Below are 21,024 nucleotides of genomic sequence, written 5' to 3'. Positions count from 1 at the left end.
CCAGCTCGGGCTCAGGGCCTCAGCGCTTGCCACGTGCATCCTGCCTAGGACTCTTTTCTCCAAAGGGCTGGAGACTCAAAGTTCCCAACTCCCCGCCGAGTCATTTTACTTCTAGGAAAATAGGAAAAGTTACCAACCTCCCCTACAGACATTCAGCCTCCTGGTGCTTACAATTTCGGGCCTTGAGAGAGTGATGCGATTTGTACCCTTTCCACAAAAGGCCGGGTGTGCTTCCATTATAACCGCCCTCATTTCTCCCAGTCTCCTTTCAAAACCAAGTTTGCCAACCTGTGGCGCAACCTGTGAGCAAATGCCAGCTCTGAACGTGTGGTGAACTAACTTTAAAAAATGTTTATTTGTTTATTTTTGAGGGAGGGAGGGGAAGGGCAGAGAGGGAAAGAGAGAATCCCAAGCGGGCTCTACGCTGTCAGCACAGAGCCCGATGCGGGGCTGGAACTCGTGAACCGTGAGATCATGACCTGGGCTGAGGTCGGACGCGTAACCAACTGAGCCATCCAGGAACCCCTAGAAATACAATTTTCAAATGCGTTGAGCTGTAGTCCACCTCCATCCCTTCCACACACAAAGGGTAGGTCTCACGGTGAATGTCTTAATTCCCAACATTTACAGGCCAATATTTTGGATTCTAAAAATACAAAAGGTGCCGCCTGCACGCACTCTTGCTTTTAAAATCAAAGGACACGGGGCGCCAGGCTGGCTCAGTCAGTAGAGCCCGTGACTCTTGATCTCAGGGTCGTGAGTTCAAGCCCCACGTTGGGCATGGAGCCTACTTTAAGAAAAAATAAAAACTATAAAATCAAGGGACACAAGAGACTTAAGTGGTGGCATTCAGGCCTGGGTACATAATTGAGATGCCTCAACCCATCCTAAGCACAGGACCAGACACAATTAGAGCTGCTATGAGAATTGCAGATTCGGAGCTCAACATTCTCATATTCCAGGCCCAAGAATCTTGGTTTAGGGGGGAAAAAAGGAGGCAAGATAAAGACCAAGGAAAAGCCTCTGTCCACTTCTCCCTTGAAGAAGAGAGACAAAGGACGAAACAAATGATGTTTTTAAACAGGAAGTGGAAAAAGAGACTGTGGAGCCCTAGGGGAGGAAGAAATCCACGTCAAAAGCTGGGCCCAGAGCTATTGATGAGGTTTAGGGAGCGGGAGAGTGAGGGAGGCGGGCAGCTCATCACTTCCTCTGGGAGGTAGCCAGTGGGGCACGAGGAGATGGTTCTGGCCAGCTGGGCATAGAGGGGAAAGGAAAAACAGAACTCAGGCCCATATGCAGATGAGTTCCTTCCATCTCCTTCCATAGCCCCCATCACAAGGTCAAGCAACAGAGCTGTCTTTTCTCTTTTTCTCACTTGCCTACCCTCCTTTTAACTCAACCCTGGCCCAGGCACATAACCACAACAGCCCAAGAAATATCCAGAAGGGTCTTATTTCTTCATTTTAAGCAAAAGAAATTTCCAAGAAATTCCAATGAATTCTGTAGGCCCACCCACCACATCAAAACCTCAATTCCAACAGAGACTCAGGCAAAAATATTTCAAGGTGTTAAATTGGTTCTTCTGCTATTTATTTTATGTTTTTCAGGTTTTTTTTAATATAATTTATCGTCAAATTGGCTAACATACAGCGTGTACAGCGTGCTCTTGTTTTGGGGGTAGACTCCCATGGCTCATCGCTTCCATACAACACCCAGTGCTCGTCCCAACAAGTGCCCTCCTCAATGCCCATCACCCATGTTCCCCTCTCCCCCCCCATCCACCCTCAGCTTGTTCTCTGTATTTAACAGTCTCTTATGGTTTGCCTCCCTCCCTCTCTGTTTGTAACTATTTTTCCCCCTTCCCCCGCCCCCATGGTCTTCTGTGAAGTTTCTCAGGATCCACATGTGAGTGAAAACATAGGATATCTGTCCTTCTCTGACTGACTTATTTCACTCAGCGTAATACCTTCCAGTTCCATCCACGTTGCTGCAAATGGCCAGATTTCATTTTTTCTCATTGCCAAGTAGTATTCCATCATATATATAAACCACAGCTTCTTTATCCATTCATCAGTTGCTGGACATTTAGGCTCTTTCCATAATTTGGCTATTGTTGAAAGTGCTGCTATAAATATTGGGGTACATGTGCCCCTGTGCATCAGCACTCCTGTATCCCTTGGGTAAATCCTGGTAGTGCTATTGCTGGGTCGTAGGGTAGCTCTATTTTTAGAGACTTAGACTTCAGGGGTCTCCACGGCCAAACCTGTTCTTCCATTAGATGAATGCATTCTATAGTTTCAAAACGCCACTTAACCTTTAGCTTAAAATAGTGTTCAGTCCGTTTATTCCAGAAACAAGAAAGCTGACCACCATCCTGGTTGAGATGGGGGTGTGAAAGATGAGGAAAGAGAGCTCACCATCATGAGGTGACTGTCTAAGAAGAGCAACCAAATTCAAATTCAAGGCCAGAGAATTGAGGTCCATTAGCCTCAGCCTGCTCCTTGTCACCGTTCCTTCCCCTGACAACCAGGAGAAGACCTTAACCCCTGGGCAATAGACAAGTGATATTTTTGAATAATTCTTGCACGAGATTGAGTCTTCTGCATTTTTTGTTTCCCCCAGTACGGCGAGGTGGTGGTTTACATGTAACAGCAATGAATAATGACAATAATAGCTACAGTTTTCTGCGGGCTTACTGTGTACCAAGTACTGTGCTAAGCAACCTGCGTGAATTACCATTAACCTCTTCTGCAGACGAGGAAACTAGCACAGAGAGAGGCCAAATAACATGCCTAAGATCACACAACTGACAAGCGGCTCCAATGAAATTCACTGAAACAAATATACAATTCACGTTAATAAATTCTTTGAATTTGAGAGAAAAATGTAGTGCATGTTTTCACATTTCTTTTCTTTCTTTTTTTATCTTAGAAACAGAGAATGTGAGTGGGAAAGAGGGGCAGAGGAAGAGAGAGAGAGAGAATCCCAAGTAGGCTCTATGCTCAGCTCGGAGCCCGATGCGGGGCTTGATCCCACGACCCTAGGATCAGGACCTGAGTCAAAATCGAGAGTCGGACACTCAACTGACTGAGCCACCCGGGCCACCGGGTCACCATAACATTTCATTAACCAAAATAACCCCATATGTTAGACATTCTGCTGAATGACAGATTCACATTAATATACCTTTATGCGATATTTCTCGATTAAAAAGCAGATTAAAGCATTAGGTATGAACTAAGTATTTCTCATTTCTTCTTGTTCTTGCACCAGTTAAATGGGTTCTCTTTTCTATGGTTTAAACTACCTTATTTGTTATTCATTCGTTCATCCATTTATTCTCTGTCTTAGGACTTAAGGCAACATATAACGTTAATGATGTATATAATACAATAAGTAAATAAAGTGAAAAGTGGTTATTTTTTTATTTTTTTAATGTTTATTTACTTTTGACAGAGAGAGAGAGAGAGAGCGAGCATGAGCGGGGAAGGGGCACAGAGAGAAGGAGACACAGAATGGGAAGCAGGCTCCAGGCGCTGAGCTGTCAGCACAGAGCCCGACGTGGTGCTCAAACTCACAGACCGGGAGATCATGACCTGAGTGGAAGTTGGACGCTCAACCGACTGAGCCATCCAGGTGCCCCAAAAAGTGGTTATTTTAAAAAAGTGGATTAAGCTGTGATTTTTTCAGAGAAAATGCAAAGTCCCTTTCCCTGTCTGAATGGTAAGCAGTGCGTGAACACACAATATTAATGGAAATATAGAATTCTCACACTTTATTTTTAAATATTTATTTATTTTGAGAGAGAGCACTCATCGGAGGGGCAGAGAGAGAGGGGGAGAATCTCAAGCAGGCTCCGCATGTTAGTGCAGAGCCCGACGTAGGGCTCGATCCCCAAAACTGTGAGATCATGACCAGAGCCAAAATCAAGAGTCAGACGCTCAACCAACTGAGCCACCAGGCACCCCAAACTCTCACACTTTAAAAAGAAAGACAAGGACTTCCAGTTTCCAGTCCAAAATGTAAAGAATAAGGAAGGAGTTCTCATCTTCATAACAAGAAAGAATTGAGGTCATAGGGCAAACTGCTGCCCTGGAAAGTAGGGAGAAGACCGATAAACACAGTTTGCCAGAAGCAGAAGCCTAAGCAGAAACCCACAGTTAGAGCCAATATGAGTTGGAACACAGTAAACTGTAATTGATGAGTTTATTTTATTTTATTTTATTTTATTATTTTATTTTATTTATTATTTTTTAAGTAGGCTGCATACCCAGCATGGAGCCCAACGCAGGGCTTGAGCTGATGACCCTGATATCAAGACCTGAGCTGAGATCAAGAGTTGGACACTTAACTGACTGAGCCACCAGGCGCCCTGTAATTGACAAATTTTAGAAGCTTAGTATGGATTGCCTTAAGAGTTAATACTCTGGCCAGGGAGGGGTTCCGAGGAGCCATCACCGTAAAAATTGGAGAAAACTCCACTTGCTTAAAGCAGGGAGAGGGGAAAACTATTTTGAAACATATCCAGAGCTCTCTGATTTTCTCAACCAAGGCCTACCCTGAAGGGAAACTATTTAACCACAGCCTAAGGGACTTGGGTTTTACCAAAGCCTGGGTGACAGGTGGAAGGGGTGGGTACACCCAACTCTGGCCCCTTCCAGCCTTCCTGTCTCAGTTAGAGGAAAGGGTGGGGAAGCTGAGAAGCCCTTGTGAAGGTCACAGCCCAGGGAGACGGACTCCCTAAAGGACCGAGATCTAATCATAGGACTATAGAACGTTTTTCCTCCCCACAGACTTACCACCAAATGAACAGTGCTCCTGCTTAATAGTGGACTACACCTAAAAGAACTGCAAGCCTCAGACCCTATTTAAGAAGAAGCCTCTAGGAAAACCCAAAGATGACAGCCGAGACAAACACAAGGACACTAGAGGGAATTTTAGCCTCTGACACAGCAAACAGTAAACACATCCTAATTCCTAGCCAGATAAACAGAAAACCTTTTGCACTAAAACACTATCTACTCCAGTTCTTTTACCCAGTACATCACGTCTGGCTTTCAATAAAAAGGTACAAGGCATATGCTAAAAACACAAACCCATATTCTGAAGAGACATAGCATCAGAAGTAGACTCAAATATGGCAGAAATTTTGGAATTATTTGATGTGGAATTTAAAATTACTATGATTTGAGGCATCTGGGTGGCTCGGTCCATTAGGCATCTGACTCTTGATTTCAGCTCAGGTCACGATCTCACAGTTCATGAAATGGAGCCTCGCATCAGGCTCTGCAGTGACAGCACAGAGCCTGCTCGGGATTCTCTCTTCCTCTCTCTCTGCCCCTCCCCCACTACCTCTCTCTCTCTCTCTCTCTCTCAAAATAGATAAACTTCTAAAAATAATAAAATATATCAAAAAATAAAATAATAAAATAACTATGATTAATATGCTAAAGTCTCTCATGAAAAAAGTGGACAATATGCAAGAACATATGAATAATGTAAAAGCCAAGAAATAAAAACTCTAAGAAAGAACCAAAAGGAAATACTAGAAAACAAAAACACTGTGACAGAACTGGAGAGGGCTTTTTTTTTTTTTAAGATTTTAAGTAATGTCTATACCCAACATGGGACTCAAACTCACAACCCTGAAACCAAGAGTCGCACATTCCACCAACTGAGCCAGCCAGGTGCCCCTGAAGAGTGCCTTTGATGGGCTTATCGAGAGACTGTACAAGGCAAGTAAGGATCAATGAGCTGGAAGATATGACAGTAGCAACTTCCCAATATGACAGAAGCTCCCCAATATGACAATAGAGACTTCTGAAAATGAAAAACAGAAAAAAGAATGAAGGAAACCAAACAAAACAGACCACCTAAGAGCCGTAGACAACTGCAAGAGGTGTAACGTGTGTGACGGGAATGCCAGAAGGAGGAGAAAGAAAAAAGAGTGGAGGAAATGTTTAAAGTAAAATTGGCAGATCTCCAATTTAAGTCTTCAATCCATTTTGAGTTTATTTTTGTGTGTGGTGTTAGAAAGTAGTTCAAATTCATTCTTTTGCGTGTCGCTGTCCAGTTTTCCCAACACCGTTTATTGATGGGACTGTCTTTTCCCTAATGTATGTTCTTGCCTCCTTTGGCATAAGTTCATTGACCATATGAGTGTGGATTTCTCTCTGGGCTCTCTGTTCTGTTGCATTGATCTGTGTGTCTGTTTTGATGCCGGTACCATACTTCTCTGATGACTCCAGCTTTGTAGTATATCTTGAAATCTGGAATCGTGATACCTCCGGCTTTGTTTTTCTTTCTCAATATTGCTTTGGCTATTGGGGGTCTTCTGTGGTACCATACAAATTTTAGTATTGTTTTCGTTTTGTGAAAAATGCTGTTGGTATTTTGGTAGGGGTTGCACTAAATCACTATGCTGTACACCTGAGACTAATACAACATTGTGTGTCAACTATACTCAAAAACTCTTTTAAACCTTCAAAAAAAAAAAAAAGTTATACTGGCAGAGATTTGTTCCAAATTAATGGCAGACACCAAACAACAGATCCAGAAAGTTCACAGAACATCAAGCAGGATAAACACCAAAAAAATCTATACTGGGGCATATCATATTCAAACTGTAGAAAATCAAAGGCAAAGAGAAAATCTTGAAAGAAGCCAGATCAAAAAAAAAAATACCTATACAGGAGCAAGGATAAGAATCACATCAGGCTTCTCTTTAGAAAACATGCAAGCAAGAAGATGGTGAAGTGGAAAAAAAATGTTTTTGAGAGAGAGAGAGTACAAGCGAGGAAGAGGTGCACGGGGAGGGAGAGAGCGAATCTTAAGCAGGCTGCACGCTCAGCGTGGAGCCTGATACGGGGCACGATCCCATGACCCTGGGATCATGACCTGAGCTGAAATCAAGAGTCAGATGCTCCATTGACTGAGCTACCCAGGTGCCCTAAGTGAGGTGAAATATTTAAAGTGTTGGAGGAAAAAAATCCATTAACCTAGAATTCTGTATCCATCAAAGTTATCCTTCAAAAGTGTGGAGAAATAAAGACTTTCTTCTCAGACAAATAAAAATTAAGAAAACTTGTCACCAGTATACCTCCTTTGCAAGAAATGTTAACAGGAGCACTTAGAGAGGAGGAAAATTAGAGGAGGAAAATTAGCACTTAGAGAGGAGGAGCACTTAGAGAGGAGGTCACAAACTCAGACTTGTGGGGTACCTGGCTGGCTCAGTTTGGAGAAGCATACGACTCTGGATCTTGGGGTCGTGAGTGCAAGTCCCACATTGGGGGGTAGAGATTACTTAAATAAATAAAAATTTAAAAAAAAGAAATTAAGATTTGCATAAAGAAAGAAAAGGTGTTAGAGAAATAATAAATGAAGGTAAGATGAAACATTTTATTTCTAATATTTGTATGTGATCTAACAGATAACAGTTTGTCCAAAATAATAACAGTAAAAATGTCTTCAGTGATTATAGCATATGGATAAGTGAAATGAATGACAGCAATGTTACAAAAGACAGGAGAGAGGAATTGGGAACACTGTGCATAAGGTATTTGTACTACCAGTAAAATGATATAGTGTTATTTGGAAGTGGACTCAGACTTCTTGTAAATGCATATTGCAAATTCTAGGGCAACCACTAAAAAAATTTTTTTCTAAGTGTTAATGGTATGTTAAGAGAATAGGGAAAATTGAATCATAATAAAAATCTCAATTAAAACCAGAGAAGGCAGAAAAAGAGTGGAAGATAAAATAGAAACCAAGAACAATGACAATGAATACAAAGCAATTACAAAAATGGTAGATACTAATCTGAATATATCAATAACAATTTTAAATGTGAATAGTCTATGGCAATTAAAAGATAGAGACTGTAAGACTGGATTTAAAAAACACAAGAGCCAACTATATGTTGCCAACAAGAAACCTACTTTATTTGTTTTTTTAATGTTTATTTATTTTTGAAAGAGAGAGACAGAGTGTGAGCAGGGGAGGGACACAGAGAGAGGGAGACACAGAATCCGAAGCAGGCTCCAGGCTCTGAACTGTCAGCACAGAGCCCGACACCGGGCTCAAACTCACAAACCGTGAGATCATGACCTGAACCGAAGTCAGACGCTTAACGGACTGAGCCACCCAGGCACCCCAGGAAACCTACTTTACATATAAAGAGAGATAAATTGAAGGTATGGAGGCATTGAAGGTATGGAGAAAGATATACCATGCTAACATTAAGCAAAAGAAAGCTGGAGTACTTCAGACAAAGCACGCTTCAGAACAAGGACAATTATCAGGGATAAAGAGGGCCATTACATAACAGCAAAAGATTCAATTTTCCAGAAGACAGCAAACCTTAATGTGTCAACCCAGTGTCAAAACACATGAGTCAAAATTGACAGAACTACAAGGAGAAATAGACAAATCTACTGTTGTACTTGAGAACTTTAACATCCCCTCTATTACTAATTGACAAATACAGCAGGTAGAAAATCAGTATAATCAAATATAATTGAACTAAGAGCATCATCAATAAACCAGATCTAATTGACCTTTGTAGAATACTTCAACAACAGCAGAATGCACATTGTTTTCAGGCTCACATGAAACATTCACTAAAACAGACTATATTCTGGGCCATAAAACACACTTCTAAATAACACATGGATCAAAGAATAAATCTCAAGAGAATTTGAAAAAATATTTTTATCTAAATAGAAATGGAAATACAACTTATCAAAATTTGGAGATGCATTGGTATCAATGCATAGAGGGACATTTGTCACACTGAATGCATATGTTAGAAAAGAAGAAAAATCTAAAATTAATAATCTAAGTTTCTACCTTAGGAACCTAGAGAAAGAAGAGGAAATTAAATGCAAGTAAGCAGAAAAAAATATTAAAAACTCAGAGCAAAAATCAAAGAAATTGAAAACAAGAAAACAATAGAGAAAATCAATGAAACCAAAAGGTGGTTATTTTGAAAATACTGACAAAAGTGATAAGTATCTGTCCAGGCTAACCAAGAAAAAAAGAGAAGACACAAATTGCTACTATCAGAAATGAAAGGGGGCCATCATGGGGCACCTGGGTGGCTCAGTCAGTTAAGCATCCAACTTCGGCTCAGGTCATGATCTCACAGTTTGTGAGTTCAAGCCCCGTGTTGGGCTCTGTGCTGACAGCTCGGAGCCTGAAGCCTGCTTTTGAGAATTCTTTCTCTCTCAAAAACTTAATAAACATTAAAAAAATTTTTGAAACAAAAAAAAAAGAAAGGGGGCCATCACTTCTGATTCCGCTGACATTAAAAGGATAATAAAAGAATATTATGAACAACTCTATGGTCACAAATTTGATAACTTAGAAGCAATGGACCAATTCTTTGAAATACATAATCTAACAATACTCATAAAAAGAGAAATAGACTATATGAATAGGTCTATATCTATTTTAAAACTGAGCCAATAATTAGTAACCTTCCAAAACAGAAAGCAACAGGCACAAATGAGTTTACTGGGGCATTCTACCAAACATAATAAATGATACAAATTCTCTATAATCTGTTCTAGAAAATAGAAGCAGGGGGAATGCTTTCTAACTCATTCTATGAGATCAGCATCATCCTAATACTAAAACCAGACAATACATTACAAAAAAGGAAAACCAAAGACCCGTATCTCTTAATATAGATGCAAAAACCATCAACCAAATATTGGCAGATCAAATACAACAAGTTATGATAATAATTATATACTATGACCAACTGGGATTCATCTCAGGTACACAAGGCTGGTTCACACTCAAAAGTCAATTAATGTAATCCATCACATCAACAGGCTAAAGGAGAAAAAATGACATGATCTTATCATCAGATGCAGAAAAAAACACTTGACAAGGTCCAGCACCAATTCATGTTAAATACGCTCAGCAAACTAGGAACAAAAAGGAAGTTCCTCAACATGATAAAGGACATCTAGGGGCGCCTGGGTGGCTCAGTCGGTTGAATGGCCGACTTCGGCTCAGGTCATGATCTCACGGTCCGTGAGTTCGAGCCCCGTGTCGGGCTCTGTGCTGACAGCTCAGAGCCCGGAGCCTGTTTCCGATTCTGTGTCTCCCTCTCTCTCTGCCCCTCCCCCGTTCATGCTCTGTCTCTGTCTCAAAAATAAATAAACGTTAAAAAAAAAATTTTAAAAAAAAAGGACATCTATAAAAATGTCTACAGTTATCATACTTAGTGGTGAGAAATTAGATGCTTTCACCTTAAAATCAGGAAGAAAGCAGGGATGTCCCCTGTAACTACTATTATTGAACATCATACTGGTAGGCCTAACTAATGCAATAAGACGAAGTAAAATAAAAGGTATGTAGATGGGGAAGGTAGAAATAAAACTGTCTTTGTTCACAGATGACATGATTGTCTAGGTAGAAATTCCTAGGGGAATCTCCTAGGGGAGCCAGCGGGCTATAGAAAACAGGCTCCATTACTAAAGGGTCTGTGCGTGAACTCAGACCCAGCACAGAGGCAACAGTTTTTTGAAAGGCACCTGGCCCTTACATGAAGGAGATTTATTGACTAATTTTAGGGGGTGTGCTGAGGGGCAGGAATCTGTAGGAACTTTCCTTAGGACAAAAGCACTGTAAGAGAAAATTAAAAAATAAGACAAATGAAAATGAAAATAATAACATTCCAAAATCTTTGGGACACAGCAAAAGCAGCTCTAGGAAGCAAGTTTATAACAATACAAGCCTACATCAAGAAACAAGAAAAATCTGAAATAATCTAACCTTACACCTAAAGGAACTAGAAAAACAACAAAGTCCAAAGTAATAAATATATAATAATAATAATAAGGAATAAATATCAGAGCAGAAATAAATGAAATAGAGACTAAAAAAGCAATACGAAAGGTAGTGAAATTAAGAGCTAGTTCTTTGAAAAGATAAACAAAATTGATAAATCTTTAGCCAGACTCATCAAGAAAAAAGAGAGGGGACTCAAGTGAGTAAAATCAGAAATGAAAGAGAAGTTACAAGTGACACCACAGAATCACAAAGCATCTTAAGGGAGTACTACAAAAAATATATATATGCCAAATGCCAACAAATTGCACAACCTGGAAGAATAATAAATTCCTAGAAGCATACAAACCTCCAAGATTGAATCATGAATAAACAGAAAATCTGAACAGACCACTTACTAGTGATAAAATTGAATCAATAGTCAAAAACTCTCAACAAACAAAAGTCCAGGACCAGATGGCTTCACGGGTAAATTATATTAGACACTTAAAGAGAGTCGACACCTATCCTTCTCAAACTATTTCAGAAACTTGAAGAGGAAAAAATGCTTTCAAATTCATTCCATGAGGCCAAGATTACCCTAATACCAAAACCAGAGATACTACAAAAAGGAAAATTACAGGTTAATATCCCTGATAGACATAGATGCAACAATCCTCAACGATATATTAGCGGATTAAATTCAACGATACATTCAATGGATCATACACCATGATCAAGTGGCGTTTATTCCGGGGATGAAAGGATGGTTTAACATCCTTATCGCAATCAATGAGATACACCACATTAACAAAATGAAGGATAAAAAGGATACGGTCGTCTTCCTCAATTTTTAAGTGTTTATTTTTGAGAGAAAGAGAGCGAGCAGGGGAGGTGCAGAGAGACAGGGACAGAGGATCCAAAGTGGCTCCACGCTGACAGCAGAGAGCCCAGTGCGAGACTCGAACTCACAAACTGAGATCATGGCCTGAGACGAAGTCCTGAGCCAAAGTCTGACGCTCAACCGACTGAGCCACCCGGGCACCCATGATCATCCTAATAAATTAAGAAAAAGCATTTGACAGAATTCAAAATTCAGTTACGACAGAAACTCTCAACAAAGTGAGTATCGAGGGAACGTACCTTAACGTAATAAAGGCCGCGTGTGACATACTCACAGCCAGCACCATACTCAACTGTGAAAAGCCGAGAGCTTAACTCTAAGATCAGGAACAAGACAAGGATGCCCGTTCCCGTTCTTGCCAATTTTATTCAGCATAATACTGGAAGTTCTAGCTGTGGTGATCAACAAAAAAATAAAAATAAAAACATACATAAAAGGCATCCAAATTGGCAAGGAAGAAGAAAAACTGTCACTATTTGCAGGTGACATGACATGCAATATATAGAAAACCCTAGCCTCCACCAAAAAACTATTCGAACTGATGAATGAATTCAGTAAGTTGAAGGATACAAAATTAATAGACACATGTTGCATTTTTCTTTTTTTTAAGCTTATTTTATTTATTTTGAGAGAGAGATAGAGAGAGTGCGCGCAGGGGAAGGGCAAAGACAGAGGGAGAGAGAGAATCCCAAATAGGCTCCACACTGTCAGCACAGAGCCCGACACAGGGCTTGACCTCATGACCTGAGCCGAAACCAAGAGTCAGACCCTTAACCGACTGAGCCACCCAGGCGCCTCTCTGTTGCATTTTTCTACACTAATAACAGTCAGAAAAAGAAATTAAGAAAACAACCCCATACACAATTGCAGCAAAAAGAATAAAATACTTAGGAATAAATTTAAGGAGGTGAAAGACCTGTACTCTGAAAAGTATAAGACATTGATGAAAGAAATTGAAGATGATGCAAATATGTAGAAAAATATACTATGCTCATGGGTTAGAAAAATTAATATTCTTAAAATGTCCATACTACCCAAAGCAATCTGCAGATTCAATGCAATCCCAATCAAAACACCAATGGCATTTTTCACAGAACGGGAACAAATAATCCTAAAACTTGTATGAAATAACATGAGACCCTGAGCAGCCAAAGCAATCTTTAGAAAAAAGAACAAAGCAGAAAGTATTACATTCTCAGATTTCAAACTATACTACAAAGCTGTAATAATCAAAACAGTGTGGTACGGACATAAAAATAGACAGACACATAGATCAGTAGAAGAGAATAGAGAGCCCAGAAATAAACCCACAGTTATATGGCCAATTAATCTCTGCCAAAGGAGGTGAGAATATACAATGGAAAAAAGGCAGCCTCCTAAATAAATGGTATGGGGAACACTGGACAGCTACATGCAAAAGAATGAAACTGGACCGCTCTTTTACACCATACACAAAAATAAACTCAAAATGGATTAAAAACCTAAATGTAAAACCTGAAACCACAAAACTCTTAAAAGAAAACATAGGCAGTGGGGTGCCTGGGTGACTCAGTCAGTTAGGTGTCCAACTTTTGATTTCAGCTCAGGTCACGAGCTCATGGTTCATGAGATCAAGCCTCACGTCAGGCCTTGCGCTGACAGCACGTAGCCTGCTTGGGATTCTCTGTTTCCCTCTGTCTCTCCGCCCCTCCCCCACTTGTGCACGTGCTCTCTCTCTCTCTCTCTCTTAAAATAAATAAACATTAAAAAAAGAAAACTTAGGCAATAAACTCTTGAACGTCAGTCTTAGCAATGTTTTTTGGACTTGTTTTCTCAGGCGAGCGCAAAAAAAGCAAAAATAAATGAATAGGACTACATCAAACTACAAAGCTTTTGCACAGCAAAGGAAGCCATCAACAAAATGAAAAGGAAATGTACTTAATGGAGAAGACGATTGCAAATTATATATCTGATAAGAGGGTTAATATCCAGAATATCTAAGGAACCCATATAACTCAACACCAAAAAACCCCCCACACATAATGATTTAAAAATGGGCAGAGTAGTGGAATAGACATTTTCCCAAAGAAGATACAGAGATGGCCAACAGACACATGAAAAGATACTCAACATCACCAGTTATCAGGGAAACGCAAAGCAAAACCACAGTGAGATGTGACTTTATACCTGTCAGAACGGCTAGAATCAAAAAGATAAGAAATAACAAATATTGGGAAGGATATCGAGAAAAGGGAACCCTGGTGCACTGTTGGTGTGAGTGTAAATTGGTGCAGCCACTATGGAAAACAGTATGGAGGTTCCTCAAAATGTTCAAAATAGAAATACCACACAATCCGGCAATTGCACTCCTGGGTGTTTACCCAAAGAAAACAAAAATACTAATTTGAAAAGAAATATGCACCCCATGTTTACTGTAGCAGTATTTACAATAGCTAAGATATGGAAACAACTCAAGTGTCCATTGATAGATGAGTGGATAAAGAAAATGTGGTAGGGGCTTGGCTGGCTCAGTCGGTAGAGCATGTGACCCTTGATCTCATGGTTGTAAGTGTGAGCCCCATGTTGGGTGTAAAGAATACTTAAAAATAAAATCTTAGAGGGGCGCCTGGGTGGCTCAGTCGGTTGAGCGTCCGACTTCAGCTCAGGTCATGATCTCATGGTTTGTGGGTTCGAGCCCCGCATCGGGCTCTGTGCTGGCAGCTCGGAGCCTGGAGCCTGCTTCGGATTCTGTGTCTCCCTCTCTCTGCCCCTCCCCCACTTGTGCTCTGTCTCTCAAAAATAAATAAATGTAAAAAAATAATAATAAAATCTTGGAAAAAATATGTGATATATCATCCACAAAAAAGAATGGCATCTTACCATTCATTCCCGACAAAATGGATGGACCTAGAGGGTATCATTGTAAGTTAAATAAGTTATCCATAGAAAGACAAATATTAGGGGCACCTGGATGGTTCAGTTGGTTAAGCATATGACTTTGGCTCAGGTCATGATCTCCCAGTTGGTGAGTTCAAGCCCTGCGTCAGACTCTATGCTGACAGCTCAGAGCCTGGAGCCTGCTTCAGATTCTGTGTCTCCCTCTCTCTCTGCCCCTCCTGCTGTGCTCGTGTGCGCGCGCTCTCTCTCTCTCTCTCTCTCTCTCTCTCAAAAATAAATAAATAAATAAACATTTTTTAAAAAGAATGACAAATAGCATATGATTTCACTTATATGTAGACTCTTTTAAAAACCCCAACAAATGAAGAAACAAAACAAAATAGAAATAGACATAAATACAGAGGACAAACTGGTAGTTTCCAGAGGGGAGGGGGATGGGAGAACCGGTAAAATGATGAAGGGGATTAAGAGGTACAAACTTCCAGTTATAAAATAAACAAGTCACAGGATGAAAAGTACAACATAGGGAATACAGTCAATAATATTGTAATAACTTGATATGGTGACAGGCGGTAACTAGACTTTTTAAATTTTTTCTTATTCTTTTAATGTTTATTTTTGAGAGAGAGAGACAGAGAGACAGACCGACAGGGTGCAAGCAGGGGGGAGGGAGAGAGAGAGAGAGAGAGAGAGAGAGAGAGAGAGAGAGAGAGAAAGGGAGACACAGAATTTGAAGCAGGCTCCAGGTTCTGAGCCGTCAGTACAGAGCCTGATGCAGAGCTGCAACTCACGAACTGCAAAATCATGGCCTGAGCTGAAGTCAGATGCTTAACCGACCGAGTCACCCAGGCACCCCTTTAATTTTTTTTTAAATTTTTTAACGTTTATTTATTTTTGAGAGACAGAGTGAGAGTGGGGAAGGTGCAGAGAGAGGGAGACAAAGAATCTGAAGCAGGCTCCAACTTCCGAGATGTTAGCACAGAGCCTGACGTGGGGCTCAAACTCACAAACTGTGAGATCATGACCTGAGCCGAAGTCAGACACTCAACCAACTGAGCCACCCAGGCACCCCAAATTTTTTTTAATGTTTATTTATTTTCGAGAGAGAGAGAGAGCCCACGCATGAGCAGGGGGAAGAGCAGAGAGAAGGAGACAGAAGTTCAGAAGCAGGCTTCACATTGACAGCAGAGAGCCCTATGTGGGGCTCGAACTCACGGAACTGTGAGATCATGACCCTAGCCAGAGGCTTAATCAACTTAGCCACCCACGCACCCCAGTAATTAGACTTCTCATGATGTTCATTTTGTAATGTATGTAAATGTGTAATTACTACGTGGTACACCTGAAACTAATATAATATTGCATGTTGGGGAGCCTGGGTGGCTCAGTTGGTTAAGTGTCCAACTTTGGCTCAGGTCATGATCTCATGGTCTGTAAGTTGGAGCCCCATGTCAGGCTCTGTGCTGACAGCTCAGAGCCTGGAGCCTGCTTCAGATTCTGTGTCTCCCTCTCTCTCTGGCCCTCCCCTGCTCGTTCTCTCTCTCAAAAAATAAATAAACATTAAAAATATATATAATCTTGTATGTCAACTGTACTTTAATTTAAAAAATATTTACTTATGTTGATGGGGAAAAAAAATGTGTGCCCTGCAAAAGACACTGTTAAAGAATGAAAAGACAAACCACAGACTGGGAAGAAAATGTGTGCAAAACACTTATCTGATAAAAGACTTGTGCCCACAATATAGAAAGAGCTCTTAAAACTCAACAATAAGAAAACAAACAATCCAGTTAAAAACTAGGCAAAAGGTTTCAACAGAAACTTCACCAAAGAAGATGTAAAGTTGCTAAATAAGCATATGCAAAGATGCCTAACGTTATGTGTAATTTGGAAACAACAAGATACTGGGGCGCCTGGGTGGCTCAGTCAGTTAAATGTCTGACTCTTGATTTCGGCTCCGGTCATGATCCCACAGTTAGTGAGATTAAGCCCCACTGTGGGCTCTGCACTGACAGCACGGAGCCTGCTTGCAATTCTCTCTCCCTCTCTCTGTGCCCCTCTCCTGTGCACGCTCTCTCTCAAATTAAATAAACTAAAAGCTACAACAACAAGATACACTACACACCTATTAGAATGGCTAAAATCCAAAACACTGACAACAGCAAATGCTGACAAGGATGTGGAGCACCAGGAACCCTCATTCCATGCTGGTGGGAATGCAAAAATGGTTCAGCCACATTGGAAGGCAATTTGGCAGTTTCTTATGAAACTAAACATACTCTTATCATATGATCCAATAATCCCATCCCTAGGCATTCACCCAAGTAGCTTGACAGTATATATCTACACGAAACTTGCATGTGAATGTTTATAGTAGCTTTATTCATAATCATCGACACCTAGAAGCAACCAAGATATCCTTCAACAGGTGAATAGGTAAAGTGTGATACATTGGTACAACAGAATATTATTCAGCAATAAAAAGAAATGAGCTGTCAACCGAGGAAAAGACACAAAGGAAACTTAAGTACATATTGCTAAGTGGAAGAAGCCAGTCTGATTCCAACTATGTGACATTCTGGAAAAGGTACAGCGGTAGGAAAGTGGAAAGATCCGTGGTTTCCCAGGAAGGGGAAACCTTTTTTTTTTTTTAGGAGGAGGGGAAGAGAGCAGGAAAGGAAGGATGAGTAGGTGGAGCACAGGGGATTTTTAGGGAAATGAAACTATTCTGTATATACAGTAGTGGTAGATACAGGACATTAAGCACTTGACAAAGTTGATAGAAAACCCTACACAAAGAGTGAACCCTAATGTAAACAATAGACTTTAATTAAAATGTACCGATGCTGGCTTATCAATTGTAGCAAAGGTACCACACCCAATGCAAAATATAACAGGAACTCTCTGTACTTTCTGCTCAGTTTTTTTGTAAACCTAAAACTGCCCTAAAAAATAAAGCCTATTAATTTTTTTTTTAAAAAAGCAAGACAAGATCAAAACATGAATGCTGCTAACATCTCCATTCATATGAAGCCAATGTTTTCAAGATATGCCTATTATTCTAGGTTTTTGGTTTATTGGTCTGGTTTATCTGATAATAAAGAAGTACTTCATGTAGTGTTGGTTAAATTGTGCAAAACTGTGTTCTCAGGCACTCCTGTTCTTTGTTTGTTTGTTTTTTTAATTCGGTGTTTATTTATTTTTGACAAAAAGAGAGACAGAGCGTTAGCGGGGAAGGGGCAGAGAAAGAGAGAGGGAGACACAGAACCCCAGGCAGGCTCCAGGCTCTGAGCTGTCAGCACAGAGCCCGACGCGGGGCTTGAACCCACGAACAGTGAGATCATGACCTGAGCCGAAGTTGGACGCTTAACTGACTGAGCCACCCAGCCGCCCTTGTTTTTTCATTTCTAAAGCAAAGGAAGGAAGAAGGAAGACCTGGGGAACTGGGGAAAGAGAACGAAGAGGAAGAGAAGAAGAAGGTGGCAGCCTGAGGAAATCAAATGCCACAGTTCCACACTTAACATTCTCTCTTAAAGAAATAGCACATGTGCAGCACGTTTCTCTCTTAATATCATCACAACAAAAGTTTTGTACTTTAAATGCCACAAATAAAGAACATCAGTGAACTGGAGGAAAGCAACGCAAGAGCAGAGGGCTGTATTATCTTTATCTCTGTATTAAACCTTCTTTCCCTTTCCTCCTCTTTCACACATAGGTGTGAATCGACAGTTGTTCGATTTTCTTTGGAATCTGTGACACCACGGGCACTGGCTGCGCTTCGGGATCTGGGTTATTTGCCAAGTTCTGGAACTTCCTTACTCTCCATCCCTCTCAGATACTGACCGCGAGCTTCATCACACTCAGCATTAGCCACTGGCATAGTTGGCCGACATCGTAGTCCCATAGGGACCTAATGGGCAGCAAAGCACTCAAATTCTCCATCCAAGTCACACACTGGGCAGGGCGTCATTCACTCTTCCTTCTCCCTGTCTTGGGCCCGCGTGGGTGCGCGCACACACACCCCAGCAGAATCTTCACCTCAAATATATGCCGGAATGGTCATATCATTCCGTTTCATCCTGTGTTATTTTCAGTCATCAGAACACTCCCACAAGCTCTGGCCACATTTCTACCTGTTGGCAGACACAGCTCCTCTCAGTGAGGTTAAATTAGAAATACTTGTCCATTGGTGGCTCAGTCTTTCCAATGTGAAATTCCTATGGGCTGATCCGAGAGTTGGAGAAATTTTCCATATGTCTAGAGGTCTAATATCAAACCCCTTCCCATAAATGGAGCATCAACTCATCATCAAAGGAGAAACCCTAGTGAGCCACGAGTTTGAGGGACTGGCAAAGCCAGCACTAGAGATCACAAGTCTGTTTGAACCAGGAACAAGAAGTATTTGGGAAGAAAATTATTTGGTGAAAGTATTTAGTTCAAATCTGGGGTTGGCGTAACCATGGTGGCTCACGCCCTCTCCACTTGTGTCTGCCAACTGTCCTCAGCCTTGACACCGCTGCCTGGGGGCTCTCACGCTGGCAGTGGCCTTGTCCCTCAGCATCACCCTGTGCGGCGCAGGGACCTGGAGGAGGCCTGGGGCTCTGCAGCCCACCTCAGTGCTCCCGCAGGTCCCAGTTACGCAAGTGTGCCACCCGCACAGTGATGCACTTTGACGTGGGAGGAAATCAAGGACCGTGTTCTTTACGTCTTGAAACTCTATGGCAAGATTGACCCAGAAAAGCTCTTGGTAAATTCCCACTTTATGAAAGACCTGGGCTTAGACAGTTTGGACAAGTGGAGATTATCATGGTCAGGGAGGATGAATTTGGGTTTGAAATTCCTGATACAGATGCGGAGAAGTTAATGTGTCCACAAGAAACTGTAGATTACATCACAGAGAAGAAGGATGTATATGAATAAAATACTAGACCCCTTTTTTTCACTGAGAGCTCTCAAAGACTCAAAAGATGCTGGCGAGTGTCTGTAAGTGAGAACATGTTTTGGCATGATCGCTGCCTTTGACAGAGTAATTCTTTTTTTTTTTTTAATGTTTACTTTTGAGAGAGAAATGGAAAGTGTGAGTGAGGGAGGGGAAGAGAGAGAGGGAGACAGAGGATCCGAAGCGCTCTCTGTGCTGACAGCAGAGAGCCCGATGTGGGGCTCAAACTCATGAACTCTAAGATCATGACGTGAGCTGAAGTCCCACACTTAACTGACCGAGCCACCTAGGTGCCCCTTATTTTTAATTTTTTTAATGTTTATTTTATTTTTGAGAGAGAGAGAGAGAGAGACAGAGCTTGAGCGGGGGAGGGGCAGAGAGAGAGGGAGACACAGAATCTGAAGCAGGCTCCAGGCTCCCAGCTGTCAACACAGAGCCCAACGAGAGGCTTGAACTCGCGGACTGTGAGATCATGACCTGAGCCGAAGTCAGATGCTTAACAAACTGAGCCACCCATGTGCCTATAGACTTGTATTTAAATTATCTGTTCTGTCCTTTGAAAATAAATCTATACAACAAACAAAACAATTATTTAGTTCAGGTTTTGAGCTCATAACTCCTTTCAAAAACAGATCAGAGATTAAAAACTTTGTTTTGGGGGCGTCTGGATGGCTCAGTCAGTTAATCATCTGACTTCAGCTCAGGTCATGATCCCCTGGCTCACGAGTTCGGGCTGCAGCAGGCTCTCTGCCTGGAGCCTGCTTCAGATCCTGTCTCCCTCTCTCTGCCCCTCCCCCACGCTCGCTCGCGCACTCTCTCTCTCTCTCTAAAATAAACATTAAGAAATTTTTAAAAACCCAAAACTTTGTTTCAGTCTTGCAACTTTTTTTCTTTTTAAGCTTACGTAAGTTTAAGTAATATCTACACCCAACGTGGGACTAGAACTCACGACCCCGAGATCAAGGGTCATATGTTCTTCCGACTGAGCCAGCCGGGCACCCCATAGTGCACCTTCTTTAACAATTATTGGTATAAAAGAGTCCCCCTGACTCCCACTACCTTAATGCCCATTTCCACAACCTAGTGGACTTTCATTTAAAAACAGTATAAAAGGGGCGCCTGGAAGGCTCAGTCCATTAAGCATTCGACTCTTGATTTCAGCTCAGGTCATGATCTCAAGATTGTGCGAGCGAGTCCTGAGTTGGGGTCTGCACTGATAGCACAGAGGCTGCTTGGGATTCTGTCTCCCTCTCTCTGCCCTTCCCCTCTCCCTCTCTCTCTCAAAATAAATAAATAAGCATTAAAAAAAAAACAGTATAAAATGAATCGAAAAAATGACCATTAACCATGTATTGCTGAGCTAGCATATGATGGGACTAGTTTATGGGGCCTGACAAGAAATGGGTTACAAATTCCTTTTGCTGGAGCACATTAGAGGAGATGAATTTCTGGGGACGAAATATGCAGTTTTCTCCAGGCTACAAACTTAACTATAGTGTATCAGGCTCAAGTAATTTTTTTTAAA

Source organism: Neofelis nebulosa, chromosome X (genome assembly GCF_028018385.1).
Source record: "Neofelis nebulosa isolate mNeoNeb1 chromosome X, mNeoNeb1.pri, whole genome shotgun sequence".
NCBI lineage: Eukaryota > Metazoa > Chordata > Mammalia > Carnivora > Felidae > Neofelis > Neofelis nebulosa.
Note: the sequence above shows the minus strand (reverse complement) of the source record.